This window comes from Jaculus jaculus, chromosome 13 (genome assembly GCF_020740685.1).
Source record: "Jaculus jaculus isolate mJacJac1 chromosome 13, mJacJac1.mat.Y.cur, whole genome shotgun sequence".
NCBI lineage: Eukaryota > Metazoa > Chordata > Mammalia > Rodentia > Dipodidae > Jaculus > Jaculus jaculus.
This window is the reverse complement of record NC_059114.1, coordinates 20400875-20421512: the sequence shown is the minus strand read 5'-3', so window position 1 is coordinate 20421512 and position 20638 is coordinate 20400875.

The window sequence follows — 20638 nt, the reverse complement described above, 5'->3', positions numbered from 1 at the left end:
GTGCGGAAGTTAAATGACGACGATTTCCATGCCCTTCAGCTAACACCTCGCAGAGGGAGCCTCATTCCCCGGCAGGGCGAGACCCCTGGCCCCTCTCCTGGAGCACCCTGAACTTCACTTTGTATGCATTTGTTACAGGAGACACATCGGTGTCTGAAGCGGCATCGTGACATTGGTCAACCCCACGTGGGTCGCAAATCGGACTCCTCGCTCCCGTAGCTGGGGACGGTGTTTCTTCTTCTGCAAGCCTGTGCACACTCCAGCCGCGGCTTCCGCTTCCCGTGCTCAATCGGAGCACTTGTCACCTGGTGGCACTCTGCTGCCGCTCGAACGGGGACTGCACGTGAGGTTTCTGGGGATCTTGTCAGAAAGACTTGTTGGGGGCTGGAAAGATGATTTTGTGTGGTTAAGGCATTTGTCTGCAAAGCCAAAAGACCCAGGTTCAATTCCCCAGGATCCACATAAGCTAGATGCACAAGGTGGCACATGCATATGGAGTTTGTTTGCAATGGCTAGAGGCCCAGGCGTGCATTCTCTCGCTCGCTCGCTCTCTCTCTCTCTCAAATTAATTAAATCAATAAATAATATTTTTAAAAATTATATGTTGATGGGGCTGAAGAGATAACTCAGCTGTTAAGGTGCTTGCGTGCAATGCCTGATGATCAGGGTTCCATTCCCCGGTGCCCAAGTAAAGCCAGATGTGAAAAGTAGCACGTGCTTCTGGAGTTCATTTTGCAGCTGCTGTAGGCCCCTGCATGACCATTCTCTCTCTCCTTGCAAATAAATAAGTAAATAATTTTTAAGTACATGTCGATTTACTGGGTTTGGGATGAGTGGCAAGGTCGGGCACTTTTCCTGGCTCTAAGTGGTGCCTCAAGCACTCCACCAGCTGAACTTATCTCCCCATCTCTGAGACCCCACCCTTCTCATAGCAATGGCTCAACTGGTACAATACTTACCTGAAAAACAAGAGGGCCTGAGTTCAGAGCCCCAGCACCCATGTAAGAGCTGGGCCTGCAATCCCAGAGCTCAGGAGGTAGAGACTGCAAGATGTCCAGGGCATACTGGCTAGCTAGAAAAACAGCCAAAATGATGAGCTCTGGGTCCAGTGAGAGATCCTGCCTCAAAATTATAAGGTGAAGAACATTTGAAGAAGCTACCTGATGTCAGCGCCTGGCCTTCTGCAGTGCATGCACATGCACACAGGTACACGCACGTGCATACACATGTGCACATTCATGCACACATATATGCAGACGCATGTACACTTATGCACTCCCCAAATACACATGTTTTAAAAAAGAAGAGGACAAGATGAGGCTGGAGAGATGTCTCAGCGGGTAAGACACTTGTCTGCAAAGCTTAATGGCCTGAGTTCAATTCCCCAGTACTGACGTAAAGCCAGATGCACAAAGCAGCGCATGCATCTGGAGTATGCAGTGGCTGGAGACCCTGATGTGCCCATTCTCTCTGTCTGTCTCTCTTCTACCCCTCTCTGCTTGCAAATAAATGAATAAAAGAGTTTTTTTTAAAAAGAAGAAGATACAGAAGGTATAAACAGGTAATTCACACAGACTCAAAAAACTAACAAGCCCGAGAAAGATGATCAGTTTCAACAGGGAGCCAGAACTCCTAGTTGACACCATGAGACAATGGTCCACAGTGATCAGGATAGCTGCAAATGCAAAAGATAGGAATAAAATTAAATTAAATTAAATTTAAAAAGAAAGAAAGGGCTGGAGGGATGGCTTAGCAGTTAAGCTGTTTGTCTGCAAAGCCAAAGGATCCGGATTCGATTCCTCAGGACCCACATTAGCCAGATGCACAAGGGAGTGGACATGTCTGGAATCCCTTTGCAATGGCTGGAGTCCTGGTGCGCCCATTTTCTCTCTCTCTCTCTTTTCCTCTTTCACTGTCAAACAAAAATAAAATTAAAAAGATAGGTATGCAGGGCAAAAGAGCAACCCGAACTCACAGCTGATGGTGGGGAAGGAGTAAGGCAAATCCTACTGAAAACAGTTACATTTCCGCCCACATACACACTTCCGTTCACTGCCACTTCATGCCCAGCAGAAATGCACGCACAAAGGGACGCAGAGACGAGTCTTCATAGGGACCCTATTTACAGTACACCCACACTGGTGACGACCCCAAGGCCCATCCCCAGCTGCATGGCTCAGTAAGTCACGGCAGATCCAGGCCCATAGGAGGACACTCAGCGAGTGCCAACCGGCTTCGCACGTGGCAGAACCAAAGTCCCCAAAAGCCCGGACAGCGAGTCCACACAGGGTGCGGGGTGAGGGAGAATACCCGGAGTGCGTGCTAAGTGCAGGAGCCGGACAAAACCAGGGTGACGTGAGGAGCATGGTGGGTGGCAATTAGACGAGCGTCGAGGGCAAGTTCTAGAGCAGGCCGGCCTTGTACGCTTTGATCTGGGTGCAGTTGGGTGCGTGTTCGCTTGGTGAGCTCAGGAGGCCTTTATCTAAGGTATGTGCCGAGAGGGTTTCTGTCAGCACGACATCATTCATGAAGAGGTTTAAACCTCAGAAGGCCTCCTCACTGCTGCTGTCATAAGCGGCATGCTTCCGGCAGCCCAAACCTAAGGAGTGTTTGCCTTCGGATTGGGAGGATATGCCCTCCGAACCTCCGCCAACAGACCTCCCTGCTGGGCCCAGCAGTTCTAGGACCTCCGGTTGGCCCCAGGCCAGCTTCCTCCAGTCCTGGGGTCTTTTGTGCAATTCAGGTGGGAGTGGTTTCCCAGCATGCTCTAGACCCCTTAAGGCAGAGGCCTGGGGGTCTGGGTTTTGTTTCCTCAACATCACCCTTCCCTGTGGGTCACTTCAAATGAATCCCATGGAAGAGAGAGAAAAGAGAGAGTATTAAAAATGTCACAGACCCATCCCGAGCCACACAGCTGGGTAAATAGAGCTGGGGGAGATGTTTTTCTTAGTGGCTTTACAGTTCTGCTCACTTAAGTTATGGATTTAAGGGGGAGCAGGCCTTCTACCCATTTCCGGACCTGCCCAGATCACATCCTTCAGCAGTTAAGATTTGGGAAGGGGGCACACTCGATTTGGGGAGGATTCTAACTGCGCTAAGAAATTACATGCTTTTGCACTGTGCCTTTACAGAAAGGTTTCTGGGGATAGAAACTTAAAAATTCCCTTTGCTTAGATTTCTCTAAGAAAGCTGGCTCCCTTGCCCCGTCTTGGGGAGAATGGACACATTGTTTCTTTGGCAAAACTTGCTTGGTTTTCATATGGGGAATTTAAAAAAAAAGGGGGTGCTATTATTAGAGTTTTGAGGCTTACACATTGCTGTGATGAAATGTCACAATGTCCTCATAAGTCACCAGAAATGAAGGCTATCTCCATGGTCATTTGATGAGCACTCACTAGAAACATCAGAGAAACCAAAGTTCAAATTCACTGTTACCATTTTGTAAGCTGTAGTATCTTAGAAAAATCATTCCAGCTTCTTTTTTTGTTGTTTTTTTCTAGCCCAGGCTGACCTGGAATTCACTCTGTAGTCTCAGGCTGGCCTTGAACTCACAGTGATCCTCCTATTTTTGCCACCTGAGTGCTGGGGTTAAAAGTGTGCCCACCATGCCTGGCTCTGTTTTCCTTATCTCTAAATGTAGTTAACTTTTCATTGCTAGGATAAAACACCTGACCAGAAGCAGCTGACGGGAGGAAAGGGTTCATTTTCTCTTACGGTTTTTCTTTTTTAATTTTTTATTTATTTATTTGAGAGCAAGAGACACAGAGAGAAAGACAGATAGAGGGAGAGAGAGAGAATGGGCGCGCCAGGGCTTCCAGCCTCTGCAAACGAACACCAGACGCGTGCGCCCCCTTGTGCATCTGGCTAACGTGGGACCTGGGGAACCGAGCCTCGAACCGAGGTCCTTAGGCTTCACAGGCAAGCGCTAAACCGCTAAGCCATCTCTCCAGCCCTTTATTAGTATTTTAATGTGGTGGTTTGAATGCAAAATGTCCACCCCATCCCATAGCCACATGTGCTTGTGATTATGTCTCATGCTAATCCCCAGCTGGTGGAACCTTTGGGAGGAAGATCCTCGCAGGAGATGGTGGCTCACTGGGAGCAGGCCTTGTGGTGTTATAACCCCGTCCTTCTTGTCTCACACAGAGCTCATTGTCTCTTCTTCCTCCCTGCTGCTTTGGAGACGTGAATGTCTGCTCCTGCCATGGCATAACTTCCCCTCAAAACCGTGCATAACAGCACACTGAATCTCCAAGCTTATATGTTTGGTGAGTCAAAGCTCTGGTTGGACGGGACTGGTGAGATGGCTCAGGAGTGGAAGACGCTTGCTGACAAAACCTGACAGCCCGGGGTTCCATTTCCCATGACCCACGTAAAGTCCACTGCACAAAGCAGTGCTTGTGTCTGGAGCTTATTTGCAATGGCAGGAGGCTCTGGCATGCCCATGCCCATTCTGTGTGTGTGTGTGTGTGTGTGTGTGTGTGTGTGTGTGTGTGTGAGAGAGAGAGAGAGAGAGAGAGAGAGAGAGAGAGAGAGAGAGCACCTCTCTCTGTTTCCCTATCAAATAAATAAATAAAATATTCAAAAACAAAAATGTTAAAAAATATATCTGATCCTAACCCCAAATAGATGGTTGAAAGCTGCTCCGCTGCAGTCAGGGGCGAAGACCCGGCAGCTACATCAGAGAACACACTTCCTCCAGGTATCCATTGCCTCACCAAGTGGCTGGAAGGCTGGGTTCAGCAGGCTCTGTCCGCTAAGTCAACCCATGGCCTCACGAAGATGGAGGCCCATGGGCAGATGGGCTTCTCCCTGGGAGCTTGGTGTCCAGTGACTGAGGCCAACATAGCACTCCCCCTGGATAACCTAGGCCTAGAAATCACATAATAGCTTCTCTGCTGTCCCTAGCCCGCCACAGTAGTCAAAGGTGAGCTGAGGAGATGGCTCAGTGAGTAAAGTGCTCATGGCGCAAGCTTGAGGACTTGAGTGTGGGTCTCCAGAGCCGCTGCAAAATGCCAGGCATGATCGTGCACACTTGTGATTTTAGCGCTGGGTCAGTAGACACAGGGGCTCACTGGGCTGGATAGTCCTGCCAAAGGGTTGAGCTCTGGGTTCAGCAAGAGACCTTGTCTCAAAGAATAAGGTGAAAGCAACTAAGAAAGACTCCTGACATGGACCTCTGGCCTCCACGTGCACATGCACACACATCTCATACATATGCCTATATGCATGATCAGGCATGCATGCATGCACACCACCTACAATATACATACGTACACAAATGTAGTCAAATGTCTACATAGATTCACTTGGAAGTGCCATACATTGCTTTTCCCAGAGAGAAGAGTAACAAAATTTGATATTTGACATGTATGCATTGTGTGTTTGCATACGTGTGTGTTCAAGTTACCACGCTGTTGGCTCTGTGCCGGGTTCAAAGCTCAAGTCCCTCTTCTTGTTGTTGCTGTGGCTGTCCCAGGTTTATTGAGACTATTACAGCATTCAGAAAGGTTCAAATGACTCCATGTGGCATTTTCAAACTCATCTCAGGGGCTGGGGAGATGCCTCAGTGCTTAGTTACTTGCTTGCAAAACCTGCCAGCCTGGCGTCAATTCCCCAGCCATCCACATAAAGGCAGATGCCAACAGTGGAGCAAGTGCCTGGTGTTCATCTGAAGCAGCAAGAGACCCTTGCAAATACATCACACACATGCAAATAAATAAATAAATAGACAAAGCCGGGTGTGGTGGTGCACACCTTTAGTCCCAGCACTCGGGAGGCAGAGGTAGAAGGATTGTCATGAGTTCGAGACCAGCCTGAGACTACAAATGAATTCCAGGTCAGTCTGGGCTAGAGCAAGACCCTACCTGGACCTCCTCCCCCCAAAAAAATTAAAATTAAAATAAATTAATTAAATTAAAAAAAAAAACACTCATCCCAGGTGTAACCTGAAGTTTAGAGGTTCTATCAAAGCCCAAAAGTTCCAGAAGTTTTTAGGGTCAGGATCGAGGGTCGAGACCTGGGGAATTCCCATGTTCTTTCCTTCCTCTCACCTCCTACAGCAGCTCCGTGGTGGCATCTCTGACTGGGCTTTCTGCACTGGCGTCATCAAATCTGTGACAGCTGTCTCAGTACAGAGCTTCTTGCTGAGAATAATGCCAGTACACACGCATGCATGCGCACACGCACACGCACAGACACGTGATCTGGTTTGCTGTGGGTTTTGTTTGCAGTCCGGAGGGCCGAACCCGGGTCCTTGCCCATGCTAGGCAGACACTCCACCACGCGTAGATCCTCAGCCCCCTTTCACTTTGGATTTGAGGAAGGGTCTCACTCTGAAGTCCAGGGTAGCTTTGAACTTGTGATCCTCCTGCTTCGGCCTCACAAGTAGCTGGGATTACATCCTGGGTCACCAGGTCTAAGTTCAAAATTTTTTTTTTTAATTTTTTTTTTTTTATTTATTTGAGAGCGACAGACACAGAGAGAAAGACAGATAGAGGGAGAGAGAGAGAATGGGAGCGCCAGGGCTTCCAGCCTCTGCAAACGAACTCCAGACGCGTGCGCCCCCTTGTTGCATCTGGCTAACGTGGGACCTGGGGAACCGAGCCTCGAACCGGGGTCCTTAGGCTTCACAGACAAGCGCTTAACTGCTAAGCCATCTCTCCAGCCCCTAAGTTCAAAATTCTTACTATGCATGTTCTCATTTGATCTTGGCAATGGCTAATGAAGTAAGCATGAGCGCTTTGGCGTTGTAGTGTGTGGCTAAGGAAAGCGGGCTCCCAAGCCAGTGTCACTTCTACCTCACGTTTGGCCACGTTGCCTGACTTCACAAGCAGCGTCCTTAGTAACCCCACATTACTGGACTCCCTAATGACCAGATATATCCAGAGATGGCATATGATAAAAGGACAGAGGGAAGCTGGGAGAGAAAGAGGAAACACAGGGGGAAGAGAAGGATGGAAGGAATAGAGGAGGGAAGGAGGGAAGGAAGAAAGGAAGGAAGGGAGGGAGGGAGGGTGAGAGGAAGGGAGGAAGGAAAGAAGGAGGAAGGGAGGGAAGGAAAGAGAGAAGAAAGGAAGGAAGGAAGGAAGGAAGGAAGGAAGGAAGGAAGGAAGGAAGGAAGGAAGGGAGGGAGGGAGGGTGGGTGAGAAGAAGGGAGAAAGGAAGGAAGAAAGGAGGGAGAGAAGGAAGGAAGGAAGGAAGGAAGGAAGGAAGGAAGGAAGGAAAGAAGGGTGAGAAGAAGGGAGAAAGGAAGGGAAAGAAGGAGCGAGATAAGGAAGGAAGGAAGGAAGAGAGGGAGAGAGAGAGGGAGGAGGGAGGGAGGGAGGGAGGAAGGAAAGAAGAAAAGAAGGGAGGGAAGGAAAGAAAAACAAAGGAAGGAAAGGGGAAAGTGAGTGGAAGGAAGTAAGGATAAAAGGGTGGGTGGGAAGAAGGAAGGGTAGCGTAAAGAAAGAATGGAAGGAAGGAAGAAGGGATAGAAGGAAAGTGGGGAAAAGAATAATAGGCAATAAATGATAAGTTGGTAGATGACTAGATAGAGGTTAGATCCCTGAGTTGAATGAAGTTAAAGCCCAGATTCCCAAAGAATACTAGGCCCTTTGTAAGTCTACATTTGTCCAAGGTCTCTTAGGGATTAAAAGAGAGAGAGAGAGAAGCATTTTAGGGAGAGTGAAGGAATAGAAGCACCCCTGAGAATCCTGGGCAAGGCTTGCCAGGTGGCTGTACAAGCTGTGGAACATCTGACATCTTCAGATGGGTGCACAGGGACCACCACGTTTCACCCGACTTCTATGTGATAGACACAGGGCCTTGAAAATTAGTGTTCAGGGGCTGGGCAGATGGTTCAGTGGTTAAAGGCATGTGCTTGCAAAGCCTGATGTAAGCCAAATGTAAAAAAAGAAGTGGCACAAATATCTGGTGTGCATTTGTAATGGCAAGACACGTTAGGAGCTCATATGCACAACCACATTCAAATAAATACATGCATAATTTCAAGAAAGAAAAGGAATGCTGAGACCTCAATATGAAGAGACTTCTGAGCTTGTGTTCATCCACAGTACACACAAAGAGAGAGAGAGAGAGAGAGGGGAAGGAACCGGGGAAAGTTCCCTCTAACTGCATTTGGCATTTTGATTTAAGGAAGCTCTATCCTGGTACTCAAAAGCAACTAGCTCCAGGAAAAGTCTACAGAGTGGTGGGGGAAGGGAGCTGGAGACAATGTAGGTGTCCATCTCTCTCTAGGGGCATAGTATAGCAGTTGTGGGGGCTTTATACTATGCGTTCTTCTGCATTAGCTGGAAACAAACACACACATCCTGCTATAAACATATATATATATATATATATATATATATATATATATATATATATATATGTCAATATAATTACATGGAGGTATCTTAAAAGCACAATGACCTTGACTAAAAACATTAACAAGATGGGATTTAAAAGTCAATGACCCTCCACATCCTCACATGTGCAAAAATCATATGGTATGTTTTAGAAGGAAAAGGATTTAAGGGAACATTTGAGGTCTACATCTGCAAGTGAATACCTTCAGCTGACTTGGGTAGGGGAGAGAGGTCAGAAGGCAGATTGGGATGAATTATATATATCATGTAACATGCAACACAATGCAAACAACATAACACACACAATATGATATATACTCAATATAATGTATGCAATACACATAAGATGCACACAATATAATTGAAACAACACCTTCTAAAACAGGCATGATATAAACTACACTGCACAGCACAAACGTACTACATACAACATAATAATGCAACACAATGCGCATGATGCTACTCATGTGACACACAAAGTGACAATATGTCATACACCTCAGCATTCACAGTGCATAGCACACACACACACACACACACACACACACACACACACACACACTACAGTGCAGTGACATGCCAGGGGACAGGGGCTTTTACGTGCCATTGTGATCAGTTGTTCTCTGCCCACCCTACGCCTCAGTGCCATGACGTCATGAGAAATGCCAGGAATTCTTCCGCTGCCCAACAACAGCTCCTGACCTAAGTCCCTCGAGCAGGGGTTGAAAGGTGAAAGACGTCTGTCTCCAAAAGTCCCATTTTCATCAGCACTGATGGCCTAAGCCCCGTGGGAGATGTCACGCCTGTCTCACCTTTCAGGGCGATTTCCTCCCTCCTGTTCTGGGGATTTATATCTCAGCAGGTGAGCATCCTGTGGCCAGCCAGGGAGATCACTTATCGGAAATGAAGGATGGATTTCCATCTTCCCCGACAAGGAGGTCTTTTCACAGCCAGCAGGCGCACTCTCTGGACGGGGCCGTGCACCAGCACTGCGCCGGAGTGGAGGTCCTTCCCCTGCCAAGCTGCCTCTGCCCTGGGGCGCTCTTGGTGCTGGCACAACGGGGCTGTAGCTTGGGAACCGTTACCCCTGTATAAGTAAAAAATTAGAACTGAATATTCAACAAAGTACCTAAAGTCACGCGTACATCTTTTGAAGCCCGTCCCCCAGGGTTCTGACGTACTCTTTCTCATATCATATTCGCAGTTCCACTAATATATATATTTTTTAAAAATCATAATTTAATCATGCTGGTGGGTGGAGCTCAGCGGAACACTCAGCTAGCACGCGCAAAGCCCTGGGCTCCATCCTCAGGGCCACAACCATAATGATGGTTTTACAGACTGATTTATGACTGCCACATCTACTTTGCAAGGACAGTACTAAGTCCTTCCATTCATCTCACACTACTTTATCTACTTCCCAGGCAGGGAGCTGAGGAGCGGAGACCCCATCAGAGACCGGAGGAGGCAATACTGTTAGTGCATGACAGCGCTGGCATCTGAACCTCATCACTCAGTGCAAAGTCTTGCCCTGAAATTGCTAGATCTTTCTATGTAGGTTCATAAGTCACTTGTGTCATGTATAATCCATAGATAGGTGACAGATAGGCAGGTAGATAGATAGATAGATAGATAGATAGATAGATAGATAGATAGATAGATGATCGATAGGTAAGTGGTGATAGGTGAAAATAGATAATAGATAAATAGATAGTAAATATTAAATAATAGAAAAGTAGATGATAGATTAATAGGTTATAGATAGATAGATAGATGACAGATAGATAGATAGATAGATAGATAGATAGATAGATAGATAGATAATTGGTGATTGTAGATTAGCTGACTGACAGGTAGTTGGACGTCATTCACGTATAGATGGACGGTGGGTCCAGTTGCACACACCTCATCAGCGCAGCACCCATTCTCTAGCGTTGACTGAACTCCATGTGCCACTCATTGTTCTGGGCTCTTTGGTGAGGAAGACACAAGCAACAAGGAGAAGCAGCAGACTCGAGGGAGAGACACGCCTTCTATGTAATTGTGACTTTGTTGGAGAGCAAGTGAGAGATGGGGCAGGAGAGGAGGGAAGGAGAGAAAGCCAACGCAAAACCACAACTGCCATTGAGTCAGCCACTGTGAGATCAGCCCTGGAAGCTTGCTAGGGAACACTTTGGAAAAGACGTGCATGCAAGCACACACTCGCGCACACACGTGCACACACACGCGCACCTCTGCTGCTTGCATCCCCACTTATCCAAGTGTGTCACATTGCACGCAGCAAGAAATGGGTCAGGCTTCTCACATGGCCCGCCATGTGATATCAAAAAAGAAAAGAAAAGAAAACACAGTTGGGGGCTGGAGAGATGGCTTAGCAGTTAAGGCACTTGCCTGCAAAGCCAAAGGACCCAGGTTCAATACCTCAGTACCTACATGAGCCAGATGCACAACGTGGCACATGCATCTGGAGTTTATTTGCAGCATCTAGAGGTTCAGGAATATGCATTCTCTCTCTCTCTCTTTCCATCCATCTATCTATCTATCTATCTATCTATCTATCTATCTATCTATCTATCTATCTCTTCCTCTCCCTCTCCCTCTCTCTCTTTTCCTCTCCTTCTTTCTCTCCTCTCAAATAAATAAGCAATACTAAAAAATATTTTTTAATTATTTATTTATTTATTTGAGAGCGACAGACACAGAGAGAAAGACAGATAGAGGGAGAGAGAGAGAGAGAATGGGCGCACCAGGGCTTCCAGCCTCTGCAAACGAACTCCAGACGCATGCGCACTCTTGTGCATCTGGCTAACGTGGGACCTGGGAAACCGAGCCTCGAACCGGGGTCCTTAGGCTTCACAGGCAAGCGCTTAACCACTAAGCCATCTCTCCAGCCCAAAAATATTTTTTTTAATGTGGGGCCAGAAGAGAAAGGTGCAAGAGTTGGTCTGGGGTGAAGTATTTCACCCATGAGAGAACCAATCACATCTGGCCCAGAATTGGACCCCAAGAGTAAACTAGAATCAAAGCCTGAGGGGAGGGGAGGGCAAAGCATGGGACATGGGCACCAGGCAGCTCTGTACCCATTAGTGACTTGCAGGGTTCTAAAGCCGATATTTACAGAGATAATGGTGTTTGTATGAGCATGGTACTAACCACACACACACGCACACATCTACATCGGGTTCTGTATATGGGCAGATGCAGGAAATGTTTCCCACACAGACTCAGACGTGCCAGTCTCTTCAGGGTGACCACAAGAATGTTGTGGGGATGTGAGCCTGCTTCCGTGTGTGTTGCCAGGGTGACCCCAACAGAGCATGATGGATGAGCTGGGATTCAAACTCGGGTCTCCAACTCCAGGACTCTTTCCTTGGTATCTGAAAGTTCCAAATTCTTGCCCTATCCTATTTCAGGAGAGGACAGCTGGGCGGGGGTGAGGAACAGCTGCCCTCAGCCTCATAAAAGATGACTTTCTTGCTCCCCACTGCTACAAAAGGAAGGGAACAAATCCTTTGCGTCTCACTGGAAATAAAGCAAACAGTTAAAATATTGTGGGAAGAGGGAGAAATATTTTCCCAGCTCCATTCAGGGAGGGATTTAACCCATTCGGATACTCATTTCCAGTGACCAATCATACCTGGGATGCTAAGGGTGACTTTTCTCTGTGCCTCAGTTTCCTATTCTGTACAATGGAAACAGCCATGACATCTGACACACTGGATAGCTATGAAGCTTTTGTATGTATGTTGTGTGCACACATGTGTATGTGTGTGAACACGTGAGTGTGTGTGCAAGAGGTTCATGGGGGGGGGGCTGTCTTCTTCAATCACTCTCCACATTAGTTTTGAGGTAGCATTGTTCACTAAACCTGGAGCTAGATGCTTTGGCTAGCTAACCATCCAGCCCCAGAGGTTCTCCTGACTCTGTCTCCCCACTGCTGGGATTACAGGTGCACCACACGTCCAGCATTTTATGTAAGTACTGACCATGGGACTCAGATCATCACGCTTGAGTGACAGGAAATTTTACACACTGAACCCTCTGCCTAGCTCCACTGTGAGGATGTTTTTTCATCAAACAAAATCATAACTGGGCACAGTAAGTGATCCAAAATTAGGTAGTATCATTTGCTGTTACTGCTTCTAGACAACATGTATCTGAAATGACATCTCCTAACTCTTAGATCTACCAATGTTTCAATATCTTTTGCAGGTAGCCAGGTCTTTAATTGACATGCTATAAAAGAAAGAGGCATAGAGGGTGATTTTCACAGTTACACTTGAAAGCAATACTTTTGCCAAATACACTGTGACAGCTTGTCTTCATTCGCTCTCAGGAGAGCAGATTGTTGTGAGTTTATACTGACATGCAGTGAGCATGTGGGTCTTGCTGTCTTTTACTCCTCACAGACTTGCGGAACACTGGCTCCTACCTTTCGTATTTTGTGAAGGGATCAACAGCAGTTCAGGGAAACTAAGGCTCTGGCACAGCCAAAAGGTCGGTGTGTCTGACTGCAATGTGTATTTATACATGAACCAATAAGGTCAGGCAGACAAGCAATATCTCATCACTCTAAGCAGAAATTGTCATAGCAAGCTGGGCGTGGTGGTGCACGCCTTTAATCCCAGCACTCGGGAGGCAGAGGCAGAAGGATTGTTGTGAGTTGGAGGCCACCCTGAGACTACAGAGTGAATTCCAGGTCAGCCTGGGCTACAGTGAGACCCTACCTCAGAAAACCAAAAAAAAAAAAAAAAAAAAAAAAAAAAAAAAAAAAAAAAAAGAAAGAAAGAAAGAAAGAAAAAGAAAATGAAAAGAAAAAAGAAATAGTCATAGCTCTAATTTTTAAAGTTATTTATTTATTTATTTGACAGAGAGAAAGAGGGGAGGGGAGAGAATGGGTGCACCAGGGCCTCCAGCCACTGCAAACGAACTCCAGACACATTCACTACCTTGTGCATCTGGCTAACGTGGGTCCTGGGGAATTCTATCTGGGTCCTTTGGCTTTGTAGGCAAAAACCTTAACCACTAAGCCATCCCTCCAGCCCTCTAATTATTTTTTATATACCAGATACTGAATGCTTTTTACGAACAGCCTAATAACAAGAACTTGGGGCCCTGGGAACCGTCAGTATACATATTCATTCAGTGGAGACAGAAGTGAAGTTTAGGCAGTTGAAGCAGCTTGTCCCCAGTAGCTCAACAGAAAAAGCTGAACAGGGACCCCAACTAGTTCTGATTCTTACTCCCTTGATCCTAACCACTGCCCAAGCAAGTGTATTTATTTATTGTAAGGGCACATATGTGGATAGGGTATGTGTGTGAGGTTCAGAGTGTCCGTCTCCCTTGCCTTCCACCTTGTTCAAGGCATGGCCACTCTTGTTTTGTCGCTGAGAATGCCAGACTAGCTGTCCCTGTGAGCTCTGTGGTTCTCCTGACTCCCATGGGCGCGGTGGGATTACAGTCCCGTGAGCTCCCTGTGTCCGGCTTTATGTGGGTTCCGGGGTTCTGAACTCTGGTTGCCAGGCTTGCGCAGCAAGCACTTTTAACCGCCGAGCATTCTCTTCAGCCCTAAATATCTACTTTAGAATCTACTCACCCTCCAAGCACGGCATTTTCCTCTTCTCAAAAATGCTAAGACCACATCCTCTTCCCGGGTTATTGGCACGATTGAATGAAACAGGGCCCTTCTTGCTCCCCCAAGGATGCTCAGCTAAGAGAGAACGCTGCAACAACGGGACGTGAGGAAGGGGCAGAGATGATGTGACGGCGGACATGCAGGGCCCAGTGCGCTCTCCATGTGGGCGCACGCTGTCAGGACAGTGAGCAGAGGGGCCACAGCAATGAGGGAGCACTGTTGTGGAGTTCCACATGTGGGCAATCAGCTCACCCCGGGGGGGGGGATGAGATTGGTGTGGCACCAGGGAGTGTTCACACGGAGACCTGAGAGGGACCAGATGAGTGTTGCAACCCGACACAGCACACACAGCTGTGTGGGACTCCAGATCGCTGCCGCGTAGTAATCCACAGCTGATTCGTTCTTACCTCAGATGGGCAACATGGTAGGTCCCCTCTCCATCCACTGAGTGTGGTGTTGCCATGGGCATTTTCCTTGGTGTTCTGATGACACAGTGATGCACCTCTCTTGGACTTTTCTTCCTTTGAGGGCAGTGGCTATGTCAGAGAGAAATCTTTATTCAACTTTAATGGATCTGGCCAGTTTTCCTTTATCATTTTGCCAATTTTCACTCCAACAAGACAAAAGAGCTGGTGTTCAGTAGTGTTCAGAGGGCTGGAGAGATGGCTCAGTGGTTTAAGGGACTTGCTCACAAAGCCTCATGGTCCAGGATCAATTCTCCAGGACCCACATGAGCCAGATGCAAAAAGTGGTGCGTGTATCTGGGAGTTTGCTTGCAGTGGCCAGAGCTTTTGGTTTGCCCATTCTCTCTCTTTCTCTCTCTCCTTGCAGATAAATAAATAAATATCGGGCTGGAGAGATGGCTTAGCGGTTAAGCGCTTGCCTGTGAAGCCTAAGGACCTCGGTTCGAGGCTCGGTTCCCCAGGTCCCACGTTAACCAGATGCACAAGGGGGCGCACGCATCTGGAGTTCGCTTGCAGAGGCTGGAAGCCCTGGCGTGCCCATTCTCTCTCTCTCCCTCTATCTCTCTTTCTCTCTGTGTCTGTCGCTCTCAAATAAATTAATTAATTAATTAAAAAATATATATTAAAAAAATAAATAAATATCATGTTCTGAACACTGTGCATGCGCCTGATGTTATGCTCACATACAGCACATTTAATCCCTGTCTGAAGAGCAGTGACACATCATTACCCCAACTCTGCAAGCAAAGAAACTGAGTCCCAGACAGGTGAAGTAGACTCAAGGTCACACAGGAAGTAATAGAAAGATATGAAACTCAGCTGACCCCCCCAAAGCCCACACTCACCACTGGGCCACGTTGTGCCTGCTCTTGCTTGTAGTATCAATTTGGGTGGCTTCAATGACCACATAGCGGAGTCAGCACCATGAGTGTCCACGTGTAGCGTTGGGATCCTCTGCCATCCACAGTGCCCACCCCCACAGGGAGCCCGCACTGCCAGCCTTCCTCAGATCTCACACTAGATGCCGCCATCCCTGGGAAGCCTTTCTCTGTTTCCTATGACTATATGCCTCCTTTTGCCCTTCCCTTTGCCATAGTCCTTTTCACAATTTATTTGACTCGCCTTTTTGATATCTTTCGTCTCTCACTGCAGTGAATAATCCGCAAGGGAATGTAGCAGGGTTTTGGAGATTCAGTGAAAGCCCTTAAACTCCAAACCCTGGGTTTTTATCTGTTTTTAACAAAGAATTGAAATAAATGGACTGACAAGGATAGATTATAAACTATCACATTTATTCAGGGGCTCAGGGATGCAAAAGGGAGTCTGCGAACTAAGGGAAGGAGTCTGAGAGTCCATGTGAGGGCTGAGCATGGGCCTGGGGGAAAAGGTGAAAAGGAGTTTCTCAGAGATTTCAAAAGGCTAATGTTTAAAAAAAACACAAAAACTGGGCTAGAGAGATGGCTTAGCGGTTAAGCACTTGCCTGAGAAGCCTAAGGACCCCGGTTCGAGGCTCGGTTCCCCAGGTCCCACGTTAGCCAGATGCACAAGGGGGCGCACGCGTCTGGAGTTCGTTTGCAGAGGCTGGAAGCCCTGGCGCGCCCATTCTCTCTCCCTCCCTCTATCTGTCTTTCTCTCTGTGTCTGTCGCTCTCAAATAAATAAATAAATAATTTTTAAAAAATTCTTTTAAAAACACAAAAACAAAAAGGCCAGGAGAAAATAAAGAATATGTTGGCCTGGCTGCCGGATTGGGAAAGACATGATCTTATTTGTGTTGAAATCTCTAGATTCAGGTACAGAGAGATGAACATTCAAGAAGAAAATCACTAGAGGAGGTTGCCGCCACATAAATCTCTATTTCTTTGGGCTCAGGGGCCCGGCTCAAGAAGAGTTCAGCATTGAGCACACCTGGACATGGTGTGAGGGTTGGCACACCTGAGTAAGGTACAGAAGAGAGACCTGATTGGATGTGACGAGATGAGGCTATGAATTCCAGTTCTGCCATAGCAAGCTGGCAGCGTGATATCTTTGGGGTTCTCTCATTTTTTTGAGTTTTCCCCTAAAAGGCTACCTAGTAATAAAGCTATCTAACTAGTTCCCTCTCAGGAAGAACAGGCCTTTCCTGCACAAAGTTGGATCCATAGTACCCAGTCAGATCCTGGAAGAGAGCTGGCCTTCAATGAATAAATCATAGGTTCTGGAACCCCATGGGCTCATAACTGAGAGAAAAGAATGACGAAAGAAACATGAACAAGCCTCTAAACTTGCAGTGGGCATAATATGCTGACCACCAATTTCAGGGCTGAGGATCCACGAGGCAAGGACCCCCCTTCTCAGACAAGTACGGACAGCTTGGAGGGTGCTTCCGGCTCTGGGGATAATCTAAGACACTCTTGCTGCTTCGGGCTGTCCTGGGGAACCGAGCCTCGAACCGGGGTCCTTAGGCTTCACAGGCAAGCGCTTAACCGCTAAGCCATCTCTCCAGCCCCAGAACCACCTTTCTAAGAGCTGCAAGACAGGCTTCTGTCCCAGCTTCTCCATCCAACCCCTGAGACCCAACCTGGAGCCCCTTGGTCTCCTGAGCCTTCACCTGGCCCTCAGAGGCCACCAGTTAGACAAACCTCCTTGGGCCCGGTGAGGATGGCTGCACGGAGGGCCAGGGGAGGAGCCTGGTGTGTTTGTCTGTAGCTAGTCTCCTGCTGTTGTTTGTGAAGGTGACAACTGGGCCAGGAAGCCCACCTGCATCTGAGAAGAGGGGAGCAGGCACTATTTGCCAATCACCTGTCCTGTGCCAGTCTCTTTTTAAAATATTTTATTTATTTATTTAAGAGAGAAAGAGGGAGAGAAAGAGAGAGAGAATGAGTGTGCCAGGGCCTCCGGCCACTGTAAATGAACTCCACACGCACGTGCCACCATGTGCATCTGCCTTATGTGGGTTCTGGGTAATGGAACCCGCGACTTCACAGGCAAGTGCCTGAACTGCTAAGGCATCTCACCAGTCCCCTTGCCAGCTATCTTACTTACTAAATGCTTCCTTGTATCTAAGAGGCAAGGGGCAATTTTCAAATGAGAAAGTGTGGGGGGGGGTCACAAGCTAGCAAGTGGCAGAATGATAAGTTGCAGCTAGGACTGCTTCACATAAAACTTTGTTTATTGTTTGTTTGGGGGCAGGATCCTATGTAGTCCAGGCTGTCATCAAATTCACTATGTAGCCAAGAAGGACCTTGAATTCCTGGTCCCCGTCTCCCACCTCCCGAGTCCTAGGGTCACAGGCATGAGCCACCATGCCCAGCTCTCTGAAACTGTCTTGAAAGCCACTTTGTAAATTGTCTCCAAAAAGGTCGGGAATGAGACCTATCCCCTAATTAGTGCACGCGTCTGGAATTCAATTGTAGCAGGCGGAGGCCCTGGCATGCCAATTCTCTCTCTCTCTTGCTCACTCATAAAGAGAAAAGGCATTATATTATATTATAGGTATATAATAAAATTTAAAGAAACCCCCCACCCTCAAGTTAAAAATAATGAATTAAATAATATAAGAACTTATTTTTAAAATCCTAATTTAAAGCCGGGCATGGTGGCACACGCCTTTAATCCCAGCACTCGGGAGGCAGAGGTAGGAGGATCCTTGAGAGTTCAAGGCCACCCTGAGAATACAGAGTGAATTCCAGGTCAGCCTGAACTAGAATGAGACCCTACCTTGAAAAACCAATAAAATAAAAATAATTTTTTAAAATCCTAAATTAAAGTAGATTACCATGAGTGGTTTGTATTGGATTGGTTACTTTCCGGTTGCTGGGACAAAATTCCTGACTAGAAGCAACATGAGGAAAGAAGCTTCGAGTTCGGGGCAGGGGAGACCTGGCTGCGGGCGCGGTCCGTTCAGTCCACAGTGAGGAACGAGGCTGAGTGAGGAGCGCCGGGCTCCACTCACCTCTCCCTGCAGCGCCCCAGGCCGCGGAGGTGCCACCCGTGGTTAAGATGTTTCTTCCCATCTCTATGATCGGTGAATAGTCAGTGTCACCTCTCACAGCCATACCCAGAGACTCATTTCTGAGGCCATTCTCGGTTCTGTCAAGTGACAGGGAGTGACCCCACTGATTCCTTCTCTCTGGGATGTAACTGTCGGTCATCATGGTGGGACCGACTTCCCAGATGAGGAGGACAGAGAGGGGGGACCATTAAGTGCCTCGTCCAAAGAGCACCGACCCCAGCGTAACAACAGGCCTTCTGGCCCAGGGCACTGGACCCTTTTCTCCTCTTCATTCCAATGAGGCTTTCTGGATCTTTCTCCAGCCTCTTGCCTTCCATTCAGCCCCATCTGCTCCTGACCCGGAGCCCTGCCCATGCTACTCCAGAAACAATATTTTAAGGTAGTGAGAAAAAAAAATAGCTCTAATCTTTCTGTGTCTCCCCCTGCCCCCTACACACACCTTATTAAAATCCCTTGGTAAAGAGATGAACAGTGAAGAGGTGTTAAAAAGATAGAGCTGGGTATGATGGCACATGCCTTTAATCCCAGCACTCCGGAGGCATGTCCCACCCCAGGTTTACGGTCCCCGGACCCTGGCATGCCAACCGGCAGATCGCTGAGCCATCTCTGCTTTGTTGGAAAACTAGGAGACAATTCACCCACCTTTTCCCAGGCAGGATCACAACCAGTCACGTGCCTCCACCAACGCGCTTCAAAGTCCTTTTCCCTCTCAACTCCCTGTTCTTTGGCCCCAACACCCAATTCCAAAAAAGCTTTGTGAAGAAAGGAGAGAAGGAAGGGGAAGCAAAGATCTTTTTCTCAGCCGGGCTTGGTGGCACACGCCTTTAATCCCAGCACTCGGGAGGCAGAGGTAGGAGGATCGCCGTGAGTTCGAGGCCACCCTGAGACTCCATAGTGAATTCCAGGTCAGCCTGGGCTAGAGTGAGACCCTACCTCGAAAAACCAAAAAAAAAAAAAGATCTTTTTCGCTAGTACCCAGGTTCTTTTGGATTCTTCTAAATGCCCCCACCCCCAAGGGGAGGGAAGCCACACAGAGACCCATACCCACACCCAAGGAAGGGGGAGGGGCTGCGTGTGTTTTGTGTGTGTTATGTGTTGTGAGTGTTGTGTATGGTGTTTTACTGCATTTTCCTTGTGAGAGAGCGTGTCCTCAAACCTCTATTTAGTCTGTTTAAACAGCTCTTACCATTAGTTATTATTTTAATGATTTTTCTAATTTTATCTGCATGGAATGGAATGTGCATTTCTTAAAGATCCAGTTATTATAGTATTTTCAGTACATAAAAAAAGTTTTTTAAGCTGGGCATGGTGGCTCACGCCTTTAATCCCAGCACTTGGGAGGTAGAGGTAGGAGGATCACCTTGAGTTCGAGGCCACCCTGAGACTACATAGTGAATTCCAGGTCAGCCTGGACTAGAGTGAAACCCTATCTCGAAAAACAAAACAAAAAAAAAAAAAGGTTGTTGTTTGCCTGCAAAGCCTAAGGACCCCAGTTCAACTTCCCAGTAACCACATAAAGCCAGATGCACAAGGTGGATTATGCACCTGGAGTTCATTTGCTGGAGGTCCTGGTGCGCCTATTCTTTCTATGTACCCACCCCCAGATAAGTAAATAAATAAAGGGTTTTTTTATATTTTTATTTATTTATTTGAGAGCAACAGACACAGAGAGAAAGACAGATAGAGGGAGAGAGAGAGAATAGGCGCGCCAGGGCTTCCAGCCTCTGCAAACGAACTCCAGACGCGTGCGCCCCCTTGTGCATCTGGCTAACGTGGGACCTGGGGAACCGAGCCTCGAACCGGGGTCCTTAGGCTTCACAGGCAAGCGCTTAACCGCTAAGCCATCTCTCCAGCCCAATAAAGTTTTTTTTTTTTTTAAGTTATTTTACAGTGCTGTCCAGAAGCCCCCATTTAACCAACTGCACAATGGTGGTTGAGTTATATTGCCTCACTAGTGGGCTAGTTCCCCCATCTACAACATTGCATTTTTGTTGTAGGCTTATTTGCTTGAGATAGGCTCAACATGTAGCCCAGGCTGGCCTTGAACTTGATATATAGCTGAGGAGGATGATCCTCAACTCCTGACCCTCTGCCTCTACCTCTTGAGTCCTGGGATCACAGGTGTCCTACCCAGACTATGTCCAATGGAGCTCCATCCAGCCATAGCTATTTGTGACTTTAGAATTCCACAGAGT